General features: G+C 36.0%; 1 protein-coding gene and 2 long non-coding RNA genes across 8 annotated transcripts in view; 1 reads left to right on the top strand and 2 right to left on the bottom strand.

Moving 5' to 3' along the window:
* ccdc172 (coiled-coil domain containing 172) overlaps positions 1–18,038 on the bottom strand; it is a 321,472-nt gene that overhangs the window by 71,602 nt on the left and 231,832 nt on the right. The window lies entirely within an intron of this gene.
* LOC148679606 (uncharacterized) lies at positions 746–10,524 on the bottom strand. Of its 3 annotated transcripts, XR_015944932.1 has the most exons (7): positions 10,478–10,524; positions 10,291–10,352; positions 9,760–9,826; positions 8,907–8,959; positions 8,681–8,796; positions 6,428–7,934; positions 746–1,045 (listed from the first exon to the last, which is right to left on the bottom strand). It is a non-coding gene; the product is annotated as an uncharacterized LOC148679606 (long non-coding RNA). The 3 variants fall into 3 exon arrangements; XR_015944933.1 differs by lacking the exon at positions 10,291–10,352; XR_015944931.1 differs by lacking the exon at positions 746–1,045 and having other exon boundaries at positions 6,151–7,934.
* On the top strand, positions 1,659–6,148 carry LOC147841050 (uncharacterized). 2 transcript variants are annotated; one of them, XR_015505880.1, is made up of 6 exons: positions 1,659–1,712; positions 1,840–1,901; positions 2,373–2,439; positions 3,238–3,290; positions 3,401–3,516; positions 4,285–6,148. It is a non-coding gene; the product is annotated as an uncharacterized LOC147841050 (long non-coding RNA). The 2 variants fall into 2 exon arrangements; XR_015505881.1 differs by lacking the exon at positions 1,840–1,901.

Genomic DNA, 18,038 nt, shown 5'->3' with positions numbered 1-18,038 from the left:
TTTTGACTGCACCACGTACTGTTAAAACTGAAGACTAAAGTGATTTAAACATTGCTGACACCAACTCTTAGCAGGTGTTAAAATATTCTCTTTCCTAGCTTAATATGCAGAGACAATTATAAGTAAGCAATTTGTAAGTTTTTTTCCCCCATGAGCAAATGCTGTGACTCTGGCCAGGCCCGTAACCAGCTTGGTGTAAGGGGTAGCTCTTTTTTTTCTCAAAACGTAGACCCTTTGTAGTTATTTACCTCATTTTCTATCTAACGATGAGGTTTAAATATTGCATTTTTGTGACATTTAAAACACAATTTTTAGCTGGACTAGCTTGTCGGGTGGTCATTATAATCATACTTTTTGATATACCAAAAACATTACCTAAAGATTTTGAATAAAGGAATATATATATATATATATATATATATATATATATATATATATATATATATATATATATATATATATATATATATACACTCTAAAAACTGCTGGGTTGAAAACAACCCAATTTGGGTTGTTTTGGTAACCCAGCGCTGGGTAAAAAAGGGACAAACCCAACGCTGGGTTACTTTAACCCAGCAAGTTGGGTTACAAGTTTAACCCAGCATGCTGGGTTGTGATTTTAACCCAACTATTAGTTAAAAATTACTACACTGCTGGGTTGAATGTAACCCAAAATGGGTCAGAAATTTAATCTAGAAACTAATGATTAAAATCACTAAAATAAAAACAATTCTACAGCAATACATAGTTGTTCAGTAATGGAATTTTATTTATGACAAAAGATAAAATGTGTCCAAATGAATTTGAGATTTTTCCCATCTGCACCTCAGCATTAACCCTTTGACTGCCTGCTCTACCAAATGGTTGACCATGTTTTTACTGTTTTAAATAATGACTGTTAAAGTCATAAGAAAAAAGATGATTTAGTGTTCAAAATATTTCTTTTAAATATATATATATATATATATATATATATATATATATATATATATATATATATATATATATATATATATTTTTTTTTTTTTTTAATTGGTCTTACACTCTAAAAAACGCTGGGTTGGTTTTTTAACCCAAATGCTGGGTTGAGACTGCTGGGTAACAAAATTGGGTTGATTCAACCCAATTTGGGTTGAAAATCGATCTTTATCTATAACCCAGCAGTGCTGGGTTGGGAACGCGGACGTGAAAGAGAGCACGCACGTCACGTCAACATGCAGGGACATCAACGTGAGAAACCGCCATTTTCTTTGCGCTGTCTTTGAGGGGAAGCGAGTGAAATTCTGTGTGAGACGTAAGTTATTTAGTGTGTATTTAACAATTTTCATAAGAAAAAACACACTTAGTTTACTTAGTATAATATACACGCGCTTTTTTTTCTGTTTCTCCGCCTCACGCTGACCTGTGCTCGCCTTATGGCTGAACTGTTGCTCCGAGTCCGCCTGACGAGTCTCCTGTTTCTCCGGATCTGTTTCTCCGCCTAACGGCGACCTGTTTCTCCGGACCTGTTTCTCCGGACCTGTTTCTCCGCCTAACGGCGACCTGTTTCTCCGCACCTGTTTCTCCGCCTTACGCCCGAGCTGTTGCTCCGCCTAATAACGCCTGACCTGTGCTCGCCTCACGCCCGACATGTTGCTCCGCCTCACGCCCAGCCTGTTGATCGGTGGACGGGTAAGCGCGCATGGCATCGGAAGGAGCTCGAAAAGTATAAGGTAACTAATGAAACTAACGTGAAGCATGTTTGATGACCACTTTAAAAACACAACAACTAGGATAATTTAGGAGCTTTTTATTGTAATAAAATGCCTTTTGAATGACACAGATTTTTATGTTGGCTAGGTGATGACAGTAAGTAACGTTACTGTGATTTGTGATCTTTCTGGGGTGTTAACTGTAAAGCAGTAAGTAGTATTTTTACTCTTGTATTTCTTAAGTTTGTTCATGGATTTTTGTGACAATACTTTGATGCATAAGTGTTGAATTCAGCTTCTAACAATGTTTTTTTTAATCAAAATATATACAATAATTGTCCTGCTCTGCATGTACATTTTGTTTAGCTGTACATCTGTACATTGAATAGCAAATGTTATTAATTTACTATGAGCATTTTACATTCTAGACGTGATTTAAGATATCTTTAATTAATCCTGTATGTAAGGGTCGTTTCATGCAAACGGAAATGTCTGAGCTAAGGCTAATTCCAACCTAATCATCTTCGACTGCAAAAAGAAAAAGTTTGACCACCGTTTAATGTGACACCCTGGATAATTATTATCATTTAGGAGTATTTTTGTGATATAGTGACTTTTGGCTAACATGATCTTTTTTTACTTAATTTTGCTTAAACGCTTTTATCTGTTTTTCTTTTTCAGATGGATAATTGCGTGAAAATCAAACTAAAAGAATGCAATCTTGAGGAGTTAATCCCCACATTTGAAGGTATGTAATAATATTTTACTTGGTTCATTGTAATCATTAGGGCTGCCCTTGTCTAAATATTTGTCTGGTTGACTTGTGATGTTCATTTGAAGCATTAGTTGAATAATTACAGATTTATTAATAAACCATTTATTCATTAATTCGTTTTCTTTTTGACTCAGTCCCTTTATTAATCTGGGGTCGCCACAGCGGAATGAACCGCCAACTTATCCAGCATATTTTTTACACAGCGGATTCATGCAGCATACATTGACTTTGCCAGTGTGGACTTTTTTTCTGCAACTAGTGGGTAGCACATTCGCCTCATAGCAACAAGGTCACTTGATCGATCCTTGGCTGGGTCAATAGGCCTTTCTGTGTGGAGTTTGCATGTTCTCCCCGTGTTCGTGTGGGTTTCCTCCTGGTGCCCCGGTTTCCAAAGACGTGGTAAAGGTGAATTAAGTAGACTAAATTGTCAATGGTGTATGTGTGTGAATGAGTATTTGTTTCCCAGTGATGGGTTGCAGCTGAAAGGGCATTCGCTGCATAAAACTTATGCTGGATATGTTGGTGGTTCATTCCATTGTGGTTACCCCAGATTAATAAAGCGACAAAGCTAAAAAGAAAATGAATGAATGAATAATAAATTTTTAGTTGACTAATGGTTATTCAATTATTAGGGGGCAGCCCTAGTAATCATTAGCCACTTCAACACTTTAAACTGAGAGATTGAACTCTAATGCCAATTTGTTTTTGTCTGGTTATTTTTTAAAATCTGCTGTTCATGCAACCAGTGACATTCTCTTGTTTTATTTTTAGCACAGGAGCGAACCTTTCATCGTTTTTAGGTCAATTTGAATACAATTCAGAGGGTAAGGATTCAATTAAAGGTTTCTCGATGCATAATGATGCATTTAATGCATAATGATTGTCCTAGTTATTTTATTAACAATGAAAATGTTATTTTTATGTTTGTTATTAGGGTGGCATGGGGGCGCAGTGGGTAGTGCTGTCGCCTCACAGCAAGATGGTCGCTGGTTTGAGCCTTGGATGGGTTTCCCCTCCACAGTCCAATGACATGCGGTGTAGCTGAATTGGGTAAGCTGAATTGTCCATAGTGTGTGTGTAAATGAGAGTGTGATGGGTTGCAGTTGAAAGGGCATCTGCTGCGTAAAACATAAAAAGATGACGGTTTTGTGAAAGTTGTGATTTGGTCACAGCTATGGTTTCAAATTTTTAGTGATAAGATGCTTTATATAGATAGTGAATGCAACAAACTCTAAATGGCCTGTAAGCCAATTATTTTCATTTAAGGAGAAGTCCACTTCCAACAAAAGATTCACACATAATGTACTCACCCCCTTGTCACCCAAGATGTTCATGTCATTCTTTCTTCAGTCAGAAAGATTTTTTTTTTAGGAAAATATTTTAGCAATTTTATCCATCTTGGACTGAGATTGTGCCTCATTTTTGAAATTTTTAAAGAAAATTTAAATGCGGCTTCAAATGATACAAATACGGTTGCAAACAGTCCCAGCTCAGGAAGAAGGGTCTTATCTATTCTCATTAAGAAAACACAATTAAATACTTAATAATTTCAAATGCTCATCTTGCCTTACTATTACTTATTAAAAAAAGTTCCTTAGGCAAACCTGTTGTTGCATTGTCATCTTCACTCGGGCCAAAAAATTGCAGCATGGTGCCATGGTCAGTGGTTAACTAATGCCAACACTGGCTGATAGCTTGGTGTGTTATGGCCTTAATTGCTTCTAAAGGTATTTTAGGTGTTCTAAAGTTAACTCTAAAGATATTTAACTTTTACACTTTTGAGTTTTTAATAAATCTTACTTCTATTTATTTTTTCAGATTGGGACCAATATTGCTGAGTATCTTCATCCATTGAATTCAAGAATCTATTGAGTTTCCTCATGTTCTCATCCTTGGAGACCACCACTTCTTTCAAGCCTTTGCTCACGTGCTGTGCTATTTATTATTGCAAAGTACATTACTTGCCAAAGTGGACGTTTGCTATAAAGCATTCTACATCTTTGGTGTGAACTACCCCAAGCAGTGTTCCCTGGTGTGGCAGACTGTGGTTTATGGACATCCTGGGGAGGAGACACTAGCAGTAAGGGTTCTGCTAGCATTAATTTTTGCTGACAAACAGTAATCATTAATACTGTGACCTCACTGCTTCCTTGGATTCTGTGTTCTTTAACTTGTACTTTGGATTGTGGGGGAAAAGGAGCACCCAGAGAAAACCCACACGAACACGGGGAAAACATGCAAACTCCACACAGAAACACCAACTGACCCAGCTGAGGCTTAAACCACCGACCTTGTTGCTGTGAGGCAATCGTACTACCCACTGTGCCACCATGACACCCATTTCTAAAGAATAGTTTTAATAACTCATTTCTAATAACTGATTTCTTTTCTCTTTGCTATGATGACGGAACATAATAATGGACTAGATATTTTTTAAGACACTCTACACTGCAGTTACATTGCAACTAATGTTTCTTACAGACTCTTTTATATCTCAGGATTGATGTTTGCACATGATTGTTCGAGTAAAAGTTAAAAAAAGTTTTCCTATTTCAAATTTGTTTTAAAATGCTTCCATCCTCAGGTTTCATTTTAACTTTTATATCTCTTTTTTCTTCAAAACTGCATTTACATTGAACTTGATCATCCTTACTGATGATTGCTTTATAGCTCATATATTGATGTTGGCACATAATTGTTAAAGGGAAAGTTATAAAATGTTTTCTTATTTTTTCTTAATATAAAATTTGTATTTTCTTAGTTTTTATTGTTTGTTTTGTTTTTTCAAGCTGTTTGATGCCTTTTCATTATTACTTTCACATATTTTTTTCTGCATTGCAGTTGATGATTTATATGAGAATATGTTGATGTTTGTGCTCAAATTACTTTCTGACTTCAGTCATTTAGATGCATTTTCATTATTACTTCCTTATACTATTGTTTTTCTCTACTCTGCAATAACATTGCAATTGCCTTACTGATGATTCCTTATTTATAAATGATGCAAATTTTTTTGAATGTATTTCAAATATGCATTTTCTTAAGGTAATTTGTCTGATTTCAGTCTGATGCATTGTTACTGAACTTTAGTCAGTGTTTCTGTGATACAGTTTGATAAATTTTCACAGAAATCGTCTTAACCCTTTAACAACCCTTTCAAGAAAAAAAATTGGATTGCATTTCTCAACTGCTAATGTCGCTATTGAACACAATCAGTACATTTTAACACATGTTATAATTTCTAAAATATCAACCTCTACCAAATGATTGATATGTATGTTTATGGTAAAAGTACCAGAATTATGAAAAATCTGAAAAATTATGTGTAAGACCAATTAAAAAAAAAATAAATTAATTAAAAAAAAAAAAAAAAAAAAAAAAATATATATATATATATATATATATATATATATATATATATATATATATATATATATATATATATATATATATATATATATATATATATATATATATATTTAAAAGAAATATTTTGAACACTAAATCATCTTTTTTCTTATGACTTTAACAGTCATTATTTAAAACAGTAAAAACAAGGTCAACCATTTGGTAGAGCAGGCAGTCAAAGGGTTAATGCTGAGGTGCAGATGGGAAAAATCTCAAATTCATTTGGACACATTTTATCTTTTGTCATAAATAAAATTCCATTACTGAACAACTATGTATTGCTGTAGAATTGTTTTTATTTTAGTGATTTTAATCATCAGTTTCTAGATTAAATTTCTGACCCATTTTGGGTTACATTCAACCCAGCAGTGTAGTAATTTTTAACTAATAGTTGGGTTAAAATCACAACCCAGCATGCTGGGTTAAACTTGTAACCCAACTTGCTGGGTTAAAGTAACCCAGCGTTGGGTTTGTCCCTTTTTTACCCAGCGCTGGGTTACCAAAACAACCCAAATTGGGTTGTTTTCAACCCAGCAGTTTTTAGAGTGTACACATAATTTTTCAGATTTTTCATAATTCTGGTACTTTTACCATAAACATACATATCAATCATTTGGTAGAGGTTGATATTTTAGAAATTATAACATGTGTTAAAATGTACTGATTGTGTTCAATAGCGACATTAGCAGTTGAGAAATGCAATCCAATTTTTTTCTTGAAAGGGTAGTTAAAGGGTTAAGACGATTTCTATGAAAATTTATCAAACTGTATCACAGAAACACTGACTAAAGTTCAGTAACAATGCATCAGACTGAAATCAGACAAATTACCTTAAGAAAATGCATATTTGAAATACATTCAAAAACATTTGCATCATTTATAAATCAGGAATCATCAGTAAGAGGCAATTGCAATGTTAATGCAGAGTAGAGAAAAACAATAGTATAAGGAAGTAATAATGAAAATGCATCTAAATGACTGAAGTCAGAAAGTAATTTGAGCACAAACATCAACATATTCTCATATAAATCATCAACTGCAATGCAGAAAAAATATGTGAAAGTAATAATGAAAAGGCATCAAACAGCTTGAAAAAACAAAACAAACAATAAAAACTAAGAAAATACAAATTTTATATTAAGAAAAAATAAGAAAACATTTTATAACTTTCCCTTTAACAATTATGTGCAAACATCAATATATGAGCTATAAAGCAATCATCAGTAAGGATGATCAAGTTCAATGTAAATGCAGTTTTGAAGAAAAAACAGATATAAAAGTTAAAATGAAACCTGAGGATGGAAGCATTTTAAAACAAATTTGAAATAGGAAAACTTTTTTTAACTTTTACTCGAACAATCATGTGCAAACATCAATCCTGAGATATAAAAGAGTCTGTAAGAAACATTAGTTGCAATGTAACTGCAGTGTAGAGTGTCTTAAAAAAATATCTAGTCCATTATTATGTGCCGTCATCATAGCAAAGAGAAAAGAAATCAGTTATTAGAAATGAGTTATTAAAACTATTCTTTAGAAATGGGTGTCATGGTGGCACAGTGGGTAGTACGATTGCCTCACAGCAACAAGGTTGGTGGTTTAAGCCTCAGCTGGGTCAGTTGGTGTTTCTGTGTGGAGTTTGCATGTTTTCCCCGTGTTCGTGTGGGTTTTCTCTGGGTGCTCCTTTTCCCCCCACAATCCAAAGTACAAGTTAAAGAACACAGAATCCAAGGAAGCAGTGAGGTCACAGTATTAATGATTACTGTTTGTCAGCAAAAATTAATGCTAGCAGAACCCTTACTGCTAGTGTCTCCTCCCCAGGATGTCCATAAACCACAGTCTGCCACACCAGGGAACACTGCTTGGGGTAGTTCACACCAAAGATGTAGAATGCTTTATAGCAAACGTCCACTTTGGCAAGTAATGTACTTTGCAATAATAAATAGCACAGCACGTGAGCAAAGGCTTGAAAGAAGTGGTGGTCTCCAAGGATGAGAACATGAGGAAACTCAATAGATTCTTGAATTCAATGGATGAAGATACTCAGCAATATTGGTCCCAATCTGAAAAAATAAATAGAATTAAGATTTATTAAAAACTCAAAAGTGTAAAAGTTAAATATCTTTACAGTTAACTTTAGAACACCTAAAATACCTTTAGAAGCAATTAAGGACATAACACACCAAGCTATCAGCCAGTGTTGGCATTAGTTAACCACTGACCATGGCACCATGCTGCAATTTTTTGGCCCGAGTGAAGATGACAATGCAACAACAGGTTTGCCTAAGGAACTTTTTTTAATAAGTAATAGTAAGGCAAGATGAGCATTTGAAATTATTAAGTATTTAATTGTGTTTTCTTAATGAGAATAGATAAGACCCTTCTTCCTGAGCTGGGACTGTTTGCAACCGTTAAATTTTCTTTAAAAACTTCAAAAATGAGGCACAATCTCAGTCCAAGATGGATAAAATTGCTGAAATATTTTCCTAAAAAAAAATCTTTCTGACTGAAGAAAGAATGACATGAACATCTTGGGTGACAAGGGGGTGAGTACATTATGTGTGAATCTTTTTGTTGGAAGTGGACTTCTCCTTAAATGAAAATAATTGGCTTACAGGCCATTTAGAGTTTGTTGCATTCACTATCTATATAAAGCATCTTATCACTAAAAATTTGAGAAACCATAGCTGTGACCAAATCACAACTTTCACAAAACCGTCATCTTTTTATGTTTTACGCAGCAGATGCCCTTTCAACTGCAACCCATCACACTCTCATTTACACACACACTATGGACAATTTAGCTTACCCAATTCAGCTACACCGCATGTCATTGGACTGTGGAGGGGAAACCCATCCAAGGCTCAAACCAGCGACCATCTTGCTGTGAGGCGACAGCACTACCCACTGCGCCCCCATGCCACCCTAATAACAAACATAAAAATAACATTTTCATTGTTAATAAAATAACTAAGACAATCATTATGCATTAAATGCATCATTATGCATCGAGAAACCTTTAATTGAATCCTTACCCTCTGAATTGTATTCAAATTGACCTAAAAACGATGAAAGGTTCGCTCCTGTGCTAAAAATAAAACAAGAGAATGTCACTGGTTGAATGAACAGCAGATTTTTAAAAATAACCAGACAAAGACAAATTGGCATTAGAGTTTAATCTCTCAGTTTAAAGTGTTGAAGTGGCTAATGATTACTAGGGCTGCCCCCTAATAATTGAATAACCATTAGTCAACTAAAAATTTATTATTCATTCATTCATTTTCTTTTCAGCTTTGTCGCTTTATTAATCTGGGGTAACCACAATGGAATAAACCACCAACATATCCAGCATAAGTTTTATGCAGCGAATGCCCTTTCAGCTGCAACCCATCAATGGGAAACAAATACTCATTCACACACATACACCATTGACAATTTAGTCTACTTAATTCACCTTTACCACATGTCTTTGGAAACCGGGGCACCTGGAGGAAACCCACGCGAACACGGGGAGAACATGCAAACTCCACACAGAAAGGCCTATTGACCCAGCCAAGGATCGATCAAGTGACCTTGTTGCTATGAGGCGAATGTGCTACCCACTAGTTGCAGAAAAAAAGTCCACACTGGCAAAGTCAATGTATGCTGCATGAATCCGCTGTGTAAAAAATATGCTGGATAAGTTGGCGGTTCATTCCGCTGTGGCGACCCCAGATTAATAAAGGGACTGAGTCAAAAAGAAAATGAATTAATGAATAAATGGTTTATTAATAAATCTGTAATTATTGAACTAATGCTTCAAATGAACATCACAAGTCAACCAGACAAATGTTTAGACAAGGGCAGCCCTAATGATTACAATGAACCAAGTAAAATATTATTACATACCTTCAAATGTGGGGATTAACTCCTCAAGATTGCATTCTTTTAGTTTGATTTTCACGCAATTATCCATCTGAAAAAGAATAACAGATAAAAGCGTTTAAGCAAAATTAAGTAAAAAAAGATCATGTTAGCCAAAAGTCACTATATCACAAAAATACTCCTAAATGATAATAATTATCCAGGGTGTCACATTAAACGGTGGTCAAACTTTTTCTTTTTGCAGTCGAAGATGATTAGGTTGGAATTAGCCTTAGCTCAGACATTTCCGTTTGCATGAAACGACCCTTACATACAGGATTAATTAAAGATATCTTAAATCACGTCTAGAATGTAAAATGCTCATAGTAAATTAATAACATTTGCTATTCAATGTACAGCTAAACAAAATGTACATGCAGAGCAGGACAATTATTGTATATATTTTGATTAAAAAAAAACATTGTTAGAAGCTGAATTCAACACTTATGCATCAAAGTATTGTCACAAAAATCCATGAACAAACTTAAGAAATACAAGAGTAAAAATACTACTTACTGCTTTACAGTTAACACCCCAGAAAGATCACAAATCACAGTAACGTTACTTACTGTCATCACCTAGCCAACATAAATATCTGTCATTCAAAAGGCATTTTATTACAATAAAAAGCTCCTAAATTATCCTAGGTGTTGTGTTTATAAAGTGGTCATCAAACATGCTTCACGTTAGTTTCATTAGTTACCTTATACTTTTCGAGCTCCTTCCGATGCCATGCGCGCTTTCCCGTCCACCGATTAACAGGCTGGGCGTGAGGCGGAGCAGCAGGTCGGGCGTGAGGCGAGCACAGGTCAGGCGTTAGGGGGAGCAACAGCTCGGGCGTTAGGCGGAGCAACAGGTCGCCGTTAGGCGGAGAAACAGGTCCGGAGAAACAGGTCGCCGTTAGGTGGAGAAACAGGTCCGGAGAAACAGGTTGCCGTTAGGCGGAGAAACAGGTCGCTCGTCAGGCGGACTCGGAGCAACAGTTCGGCCATAAGGCGAGCACAGGTCGGCGGTGAAACGGAGCAGCAGGTCAGCGTGAGGCGGAGCAACAAGTCGGCCATCAGGCGGAGAAACAGAAAAAAAAGCGCGTGTATATTATACTAAGTAAACTAAGTGTGTTATTTCTTATGAAAATTGTTAAATACACACTAAATAACTTGCGTCTCACACAGAATTTCACTCGCTTCCCCTCAAAGACAGCGCAAAGAAAATGGCGGTTTCTCACGTTGATGTCCCAGCATGTTGACGTGACGTGCGTGCTCTCTTTCACGTCCGCGTTCCCAACCCAGATAAAGATCGATTTTCAACGATTTTTTTTATAGATAAAGATCGATTTTCAACCCAAATTGGGTTGAATCAACCCAATTTTGTTACCCAGCAGTCTCAACCCAGCATTTGGGTTAAAAAAACCAACCCAGCGTTTTTTAGAGTGTATATATATATATATATATATATATATATATATATATATATATATATATATATATATATATATATATATATATATATATATATATATATATATTGTTGGGGTGTTTCGGTGTTTTGTAGGTTTTTAGGCGACCATGAACCTTTTTCTCAGAGGATGAAAAGCAATCAAAACACTGCTGTTTTATTTATGGAGAAAAGTTCAAAGCACTGCAGTGTTTGGGTGTTCTGTGTTTGTCTGAGAAAATTAGTCTTACCGAAATGGGAATATTCCATACAAGCTGAAGTTGATTGGTCAATTCTTGTCACGTGACTCTGCACTCGTCACACTGTCACAACAATGAATCTATTGTTGGCAGTTCAGGGAATCCATACCTTGGCAGCGAATCCATATCTTGGCAGTTCGTGGGTCTTTCACTAGGTCTTTTTACTTTAGCAAAGAAACTTTCCAACAATGTCTGTTTCTAACTCATTTTGCTGCTTGTGGGTTAAATTTGGGTGCTCAAGTGACCGAGATGTAAGCAAGAGAATACGGTTATTTTTCAAAATAAAAGACTTTTCAAAAGAAAAGATTGTTCAGACTCAGATAATAAATAAAACATAAATAATTAATGATTGCTTGTGCAGCCCGATACCAATTGATCCACAGACCTTTGGTTGAGGACCACTAAGCTAGGGGATAAAATGAACTAAGGCAACATTATCATTCTCCTAATTGTCCACAGCTAAAGCCTGGTTTATACTTCTGTGTCAAGTGACCGGCGTAACCAATGGCGCATGCAACACGCGTAGCTATGCATTTATACCTCTGCGCACTGTCTCTGTTGGTCTGCATTAACACTTCCAAAATGCTAGTTGGCAGTGAGGTGTTAATGTGTCTCTGTGTTGAGTTTCTTTGCCTGTGTTTTGTTCTTTCTGAATGCTTCCGGGATGTACAAGTGGCTCAAACTCGCTCATTTTGAGGCAGGAACCGGCGAACTTGCAACAACTTACAATTTACAACTTTAATTTAATTATTAAGTAAACAAAGCAAAACTTTCCATCCAGAGCTCCTTTACGGGACTCTACACTTTTAAACAAATCGCTCCATCAGGCTCGCGCTGCTCTCGATCCCGCTCAGACTAGTCAGCGCTACCAAGCCGACCAATCACAGTGCTTGCGCTACGCGTCGTTGCGATATATTCTGTTAAGATTCTGTTTCTGTTTAAAATTTAAAACTGCCTATTAAGGCAAAGTAAATTGTAATTTATTAGGCAAATAACAAACTAGCCAGCACATTTAACTTTTCTGTCAAAATTTGTACACTTGAATAATACAAAAATTTAACACAATAATAATAATAATAATAATAATAATAATAATAATAATAATAATAATAATAATGTAGAGCTTCCTGATTTTACTAGCTTATCTTGTAAAAGGTACATTTTGAAATTCAAGGATAAAAACAGTAGCCTAATTTGTATTAAAATAAAATTTTAAAAGCGTTAAAATTCACTTTTAGTGCTTCGCGTTTTTTTATTAGCCTTTTTTTTTTGTTCCTTTCAAAAATAAATTTCCAACATTTAGAATAAAAGTTACTTGAAAAATGTTTTCGCTATTTAACAACAGCAAAGTAGGTCACTAGTGAAAGATGATATCTTCTTGGTCTTAAAGCTTTCACAATTTATGATAAAATAGCAGTCAAATTCTAGACTTTTATCAGTGAGGCGTGGGCCTTTCGAACCACCCGAATCCCCTCTGGCTACGGGCCTGCTGGCGTTATGAAATATTTAGTTTATTATTGAAATAGACTTTTAATGTGGACAATAACATCGGTTCAACCAATAGAGTGCAACTGCTGGGTTCCCTAAGAACCATTCTTTTTTCCAATATGGAAATTGATTCACAACAATTTAGAAACCTCTCAAGAAAGACCTATTGTGCGCGTCAAGGTTGTTAATCAGTGGTGTGTGCTATTTTGAAACCACCAGTCCACAATTTTTATTTGTATTATTAGTATATTTTCTTATATGAACTTGGTCAAAAGTGGGAGTCTTAGTGATAAACTACATTGCTGAAAAAAAAAAAAAAAAACTCATCAACCTACTCCCTTGCAACCCTGCAAAAAAAAAGCAACAGCTCTACCTATGCTATCAAAATTAAATACAATTTTTCCATAACGTTACTTCTTAAAATGGCGTTTATTCGTTAATTTTTTCATTCATTCATTCATTCATTCATTCATTCATTCATTCATTCATTCATTCATTCCACGTGGTGCATTTTTTCTAATTCTGTTTGGTGATAGTGGATCAGAAATTACCAACTCTACATTGAAGGTTATTGTGACATTGTAAATCGGCCTCTTTGTTGGTCACACTTAATATCATTTTTTGATAGCATTTGATTGCATCCTACGCCAGTACTCAGGAGAAAACACGTTTCAACTGCTTTGTGTTCTGATTGTTGAATCAAAATAGCAACTCTGTAAGACGTGTTCTGTAAATATTACCTGGCAACTAAATTAAGGTCTACAGAACTCCTCCTCCGATGCTCTTACTTCCCAGCACAATATATGTCTTAGGAAATGTTGGGTGAAAAAAAAAACGGTTGTCAAGGAGCGACCTGTGAAAAATGACACGCTTAAAATAAGCACAAGAAGCGCGGGTGTTAACACGTGCTGAAAAGTGGAAAAATCTGTTGGCTGCTGTGAACAAGCACTACAGCAATATACTATGGAAGACAAGCATACACTGCCTGTACAAAGGCCAATAAAATAGTAAATTATTCACTATTACTGTCACAATTATTTGAAGATAAATTAAATGGAATATGCAAAGCCTGACGATTGCTAAGACACTAAAATAAATATATTGACATGGAAACAATTTTTGGTAAATGTGATACTTGTGGTAATAAGTTTACATATACACTCACCGGCCACTTTATTAGGTACACCTTACTAGTACCAGGTTGGAATAAAGTCATCTAACTTAAACTGTAAATCAACTAAATAGACTTTTTTACTATCACGATAGGTTACTGGCATGCCCAGAGAGAAATATAAATATTCTTTTATCAAAGTTTTTATAGAGACTTTTTTACTTTTTATTACTGCTTCATGTATGCTTTAGGGTCGGCATCTTTAATCCATTAATATCCACAAGATTGAACCTATGCACACATGTATGCAGAACTGTGTTTGAATTTGATGAGTGACCTACGCACTAAAACTTTGCGTATGCAAGGTTTCATGCTCATGTTTTGATTTATTAACGGTGAAATTATTGTGAGAATATGCGTTGATCCACGACAACTTCATGTCTGGCGTACGTGTATTACTTGTGTGTGTTTGTTTTATTTCCATTGGTGACTTTTAGAGGCAATTATGTTAAATTGCACACTACAAAGTATCGCACCAACACATGTGAAAAACATTGCTATTCATTTGATAAAATGGGTTAATTGACACATTATATATATATATATATATATATATATATATATATATATATATATATATTTTTTTTTTTTTTTTTTTTTTTTTAAACCAATTATGTGATTTAGAACATATAAAAACATTTGCAAATGTATACAACCCTTAGTCTATGGCAATGGCAGTGTTGGCCTTATTAGAGGGCATTGTCAATGGTCGAATCCGAAGGCTCCAAGGTGGCAGGGTGCGCAATGGGTGGCTTCTTTGTGAGTGATGTATTTAAAGATGTTACTCCAGCTAAGTTTTTTTTATTTTATTTTATTTTATTACTCCAGTCCAGACAGCAAAGTGTCACCTACAATTGAGGCAACTCTCCTCAAAAGGTGGTTAGTTCAGCTTCCCCTGTTCCCCCATGTTTGGTCCACAATTTGACCGTGCACCTCTGTTCTCCTGTTAACCTGCACCTTTACATCGGACCATTTCTTTTAAAATTTGTTCACAGTGCAATGTTCAGACCCCACTTCATTAACCGCGCCATCTAAACTTTTAGACTTTTTTAAAATTTTTTTTTTTATTTGTTGTTATTAATTCTGGACGACAAACTTGCAAATAACCAATCTCCGGTCTACCTCTAATTGGAGCACCTCCAATTCACATTCTGTGAAGTTTCTCTTCTTGCTTGCTTTTGCCATTGCTTTTTAGTTTGGTTTTGTTAAAGTGGAGTCATTACCATCTGTATTGGGGGGGGGGGGGGGGGGGGGCAGAGAGGGGTTTTGAGCTCGTCCACGTAATCTCAGATTCACTTTAATTCAGATGTACAAAGATAATATGCGTAGGACTCTGTGTACGCAGTGTTTCATCCGTTTCATTTTTGTTACTGCGTACGCACATTTACAGCTTTGTCCATACGCAATGTATTTGTATTAATTTAACACAAGTCTTTGTACATGAGGCCCCAGGTGGCCACCTACAGTATCAATTGATTTATTCAGGACAGTGTTAAAATACCACCACATTGTATCTCCTCAAGATGATGGACGACATCGATAAAATCGGAGAGCTTATTCTTCACACTGAAAGGAACATTTTGGCAGATTTTGACCACCTCAAGCTGAATGTCTTAATGCACCGACTCAGGAATCCCATCTACTCTCAAATTACCTCTTCTTAGATAAGTTTCCACATCATTCATCCTCTGTTCAATGTCATCCATAAGCCGCTCAAGACTTGTAATTTACAACAATGGTCTTCAGTTCATTGGACATATCCAAGATCTTTTACCCTATTTCATATGATCGGCTGTTGATTAAACTGCATTATACCTGACAGCTGTGACAAAATATCAGATCGAGTGTCATCACTTGCTCTTTTCTTTATGACATGTGATTTACACTGGATGACAGGTAGTGCAGGGAACTCCTCTTCAGCTAAACAGAATGCATCATCCTCGCTCATGCCAGAACCAACATAATCATAACCATGAGTGGCCGTTTGGAATGCATAAAGTTAACACTAGCCACGTTAGCCTCAGCCGAAGAGTTGCTTGAATGGAGCACACACAGACATGTCTGATCAGGCAGCCATCTTGGCATTTCCCCCTGTAATATTGTAAGTTATTATTGTAGGTTAATAGTTAAATGTTCTATAACACCACTGTCTCACACCATTTAGCTTCATATAAAACACCAGAATCACCTACAGTAGTTCTTCAAAATAACTTTCAGAAATTACAGATATGTTTGACCAGGGATAGACAATGCGGACGTTCTACCTGGTTTCCTGGTTCCACCTCTTCAACAGTCACCACAATTTGTTTAATAGACATCTAAACATAGACCGCTTGGCTAAAACAAGGCAAAATTTGGGCTGTCAGTGAAGATCTAATAGATGTCTACAAATAGGCCAAAACTCTGTCAAATAGACAGATTAGAAAGACTTTATATATATATATATATATATATATATATATATATATATATATATATATATATATATATATATATATATATATATATATATATATATACAAAGTTTTATATATATGTAGTCAATTATTTCTGTTTATCTGATGACAATTATAGTTTTGGCCTACTCTTACGCTGCGTTCACACCAGTGATTTACATGTAAGTCAATGCACATGCACGAGTAGACATCCTGCAGCGCGAATGACGCAAATTGATTGAATGGTGTGGCGCGAATTGAGTGTTTTGCTCATTTCACGCGAACCCGCGTCTGTTCTGAAGTGAATGTGATTCGCAAATGAAGCGGGGTTTGACGTGCAAATGAAGCGAGTAAACTTAAATGGTTCACGTGGCTATTTCCGCGCGAATTGCAACTGAAACTGCAATTCATCGACAGACCACTAAAATCTGGCTCCAAAAAGGAGCAAATTCCCATTGAATTCCATGTTAAAATGCTCAACTTTAAAGCAGAAAAAAATGTTTTACAGCCTGGTACAAAAACTGGAGATTGGAGTGGCTAAAAAGAACTACTCCAAAAAGAAGTTTTTAGCCAGTGACCCAATGTCAGCCTGAAGAGGCATGATCATCACCATGTACAATTCCCCAGCCTCACAGCCTGTGTAGAATCAACTCTCTGATGATGAGAATGTGTTTTACTGCCAATATGAAAAGACCAATTCTACATCCCCTCTAGGAAGCCCTTCACACATTGAACTTCCACCCTGCAGCCCCCTTTCTTCCTCTCTCACCACTTAAGGCCTGCGTAGAGTATGTGAACAGTGTCTTAAAGTCCTCTTTCTTCACGCAGATCTTCAATAGGTCACTGGAGATGTGCAAAGTACCTTGCTGTTTTAAAAGTTCCACTATTGTTCTGGTCCTCAAAAAGCCCAAGGTCACTGGACTTGAGAGCAACAGATCTGTAATCCTTATATCTGTTGTCATGAAGTCACTTGAGAGAATGCTCTTAGCCTACCTGAATGAACTTTGCTCTACAGTTTACCTACTGCCACTGAATAGTGCAACATTTTTTATTGAACTGGGAAATATGTAGGGTTCTTGTTTGTGGCCTTTATTATCATCATCATGCCCGACCTTCCATCTGACATATTGAGCTCTCTGTGCCCATTTCCACCCGTCAGTGGATCACCAGCTTCCTAACAGACAGGCAACCGCTAGTGGGGCTGAATAAACTCACAACAAAAATCTCACTAACAGCACCGGGGCCCCTCAGTGTTGTGTTCTCTCCCCACTGCTCTTCTCGCTGTTAATAAACAGTTGCACCTCTACAGACTCCTCTGTCAAGCTCTTAAAGAAGTTCACAGATGACACTATAGTCATTAGCATCTTCACGAATGGTAAAAAGTCTGCTTGCAAATAGTAGCTAAGCATCATTCCCCCACTGTCCAGCACTGACAGAACTGTTGCTGCAGTAAAGTCAATCTGATTCATTGGCAAT

The sequence above is a fragment of the Danio rerio genome, chromosome 13, assembly GCF_052040795.2.
Source record: "Danio rerio strain M-AB ecotype USA chromosome 13, GRCz13ab, whole genome shotgun sequence".
NCBI classification, from domain to species: Eukaryota; Metazoa; Chordata; class Actinopteri; order Cypriniformes; family Danionidae; genus Danio; species Danio rerio.
Note: the sequence above shows the minus strand (reverse complement) of the source record. Positions and strands in the feature narration are given on the sequence as shown.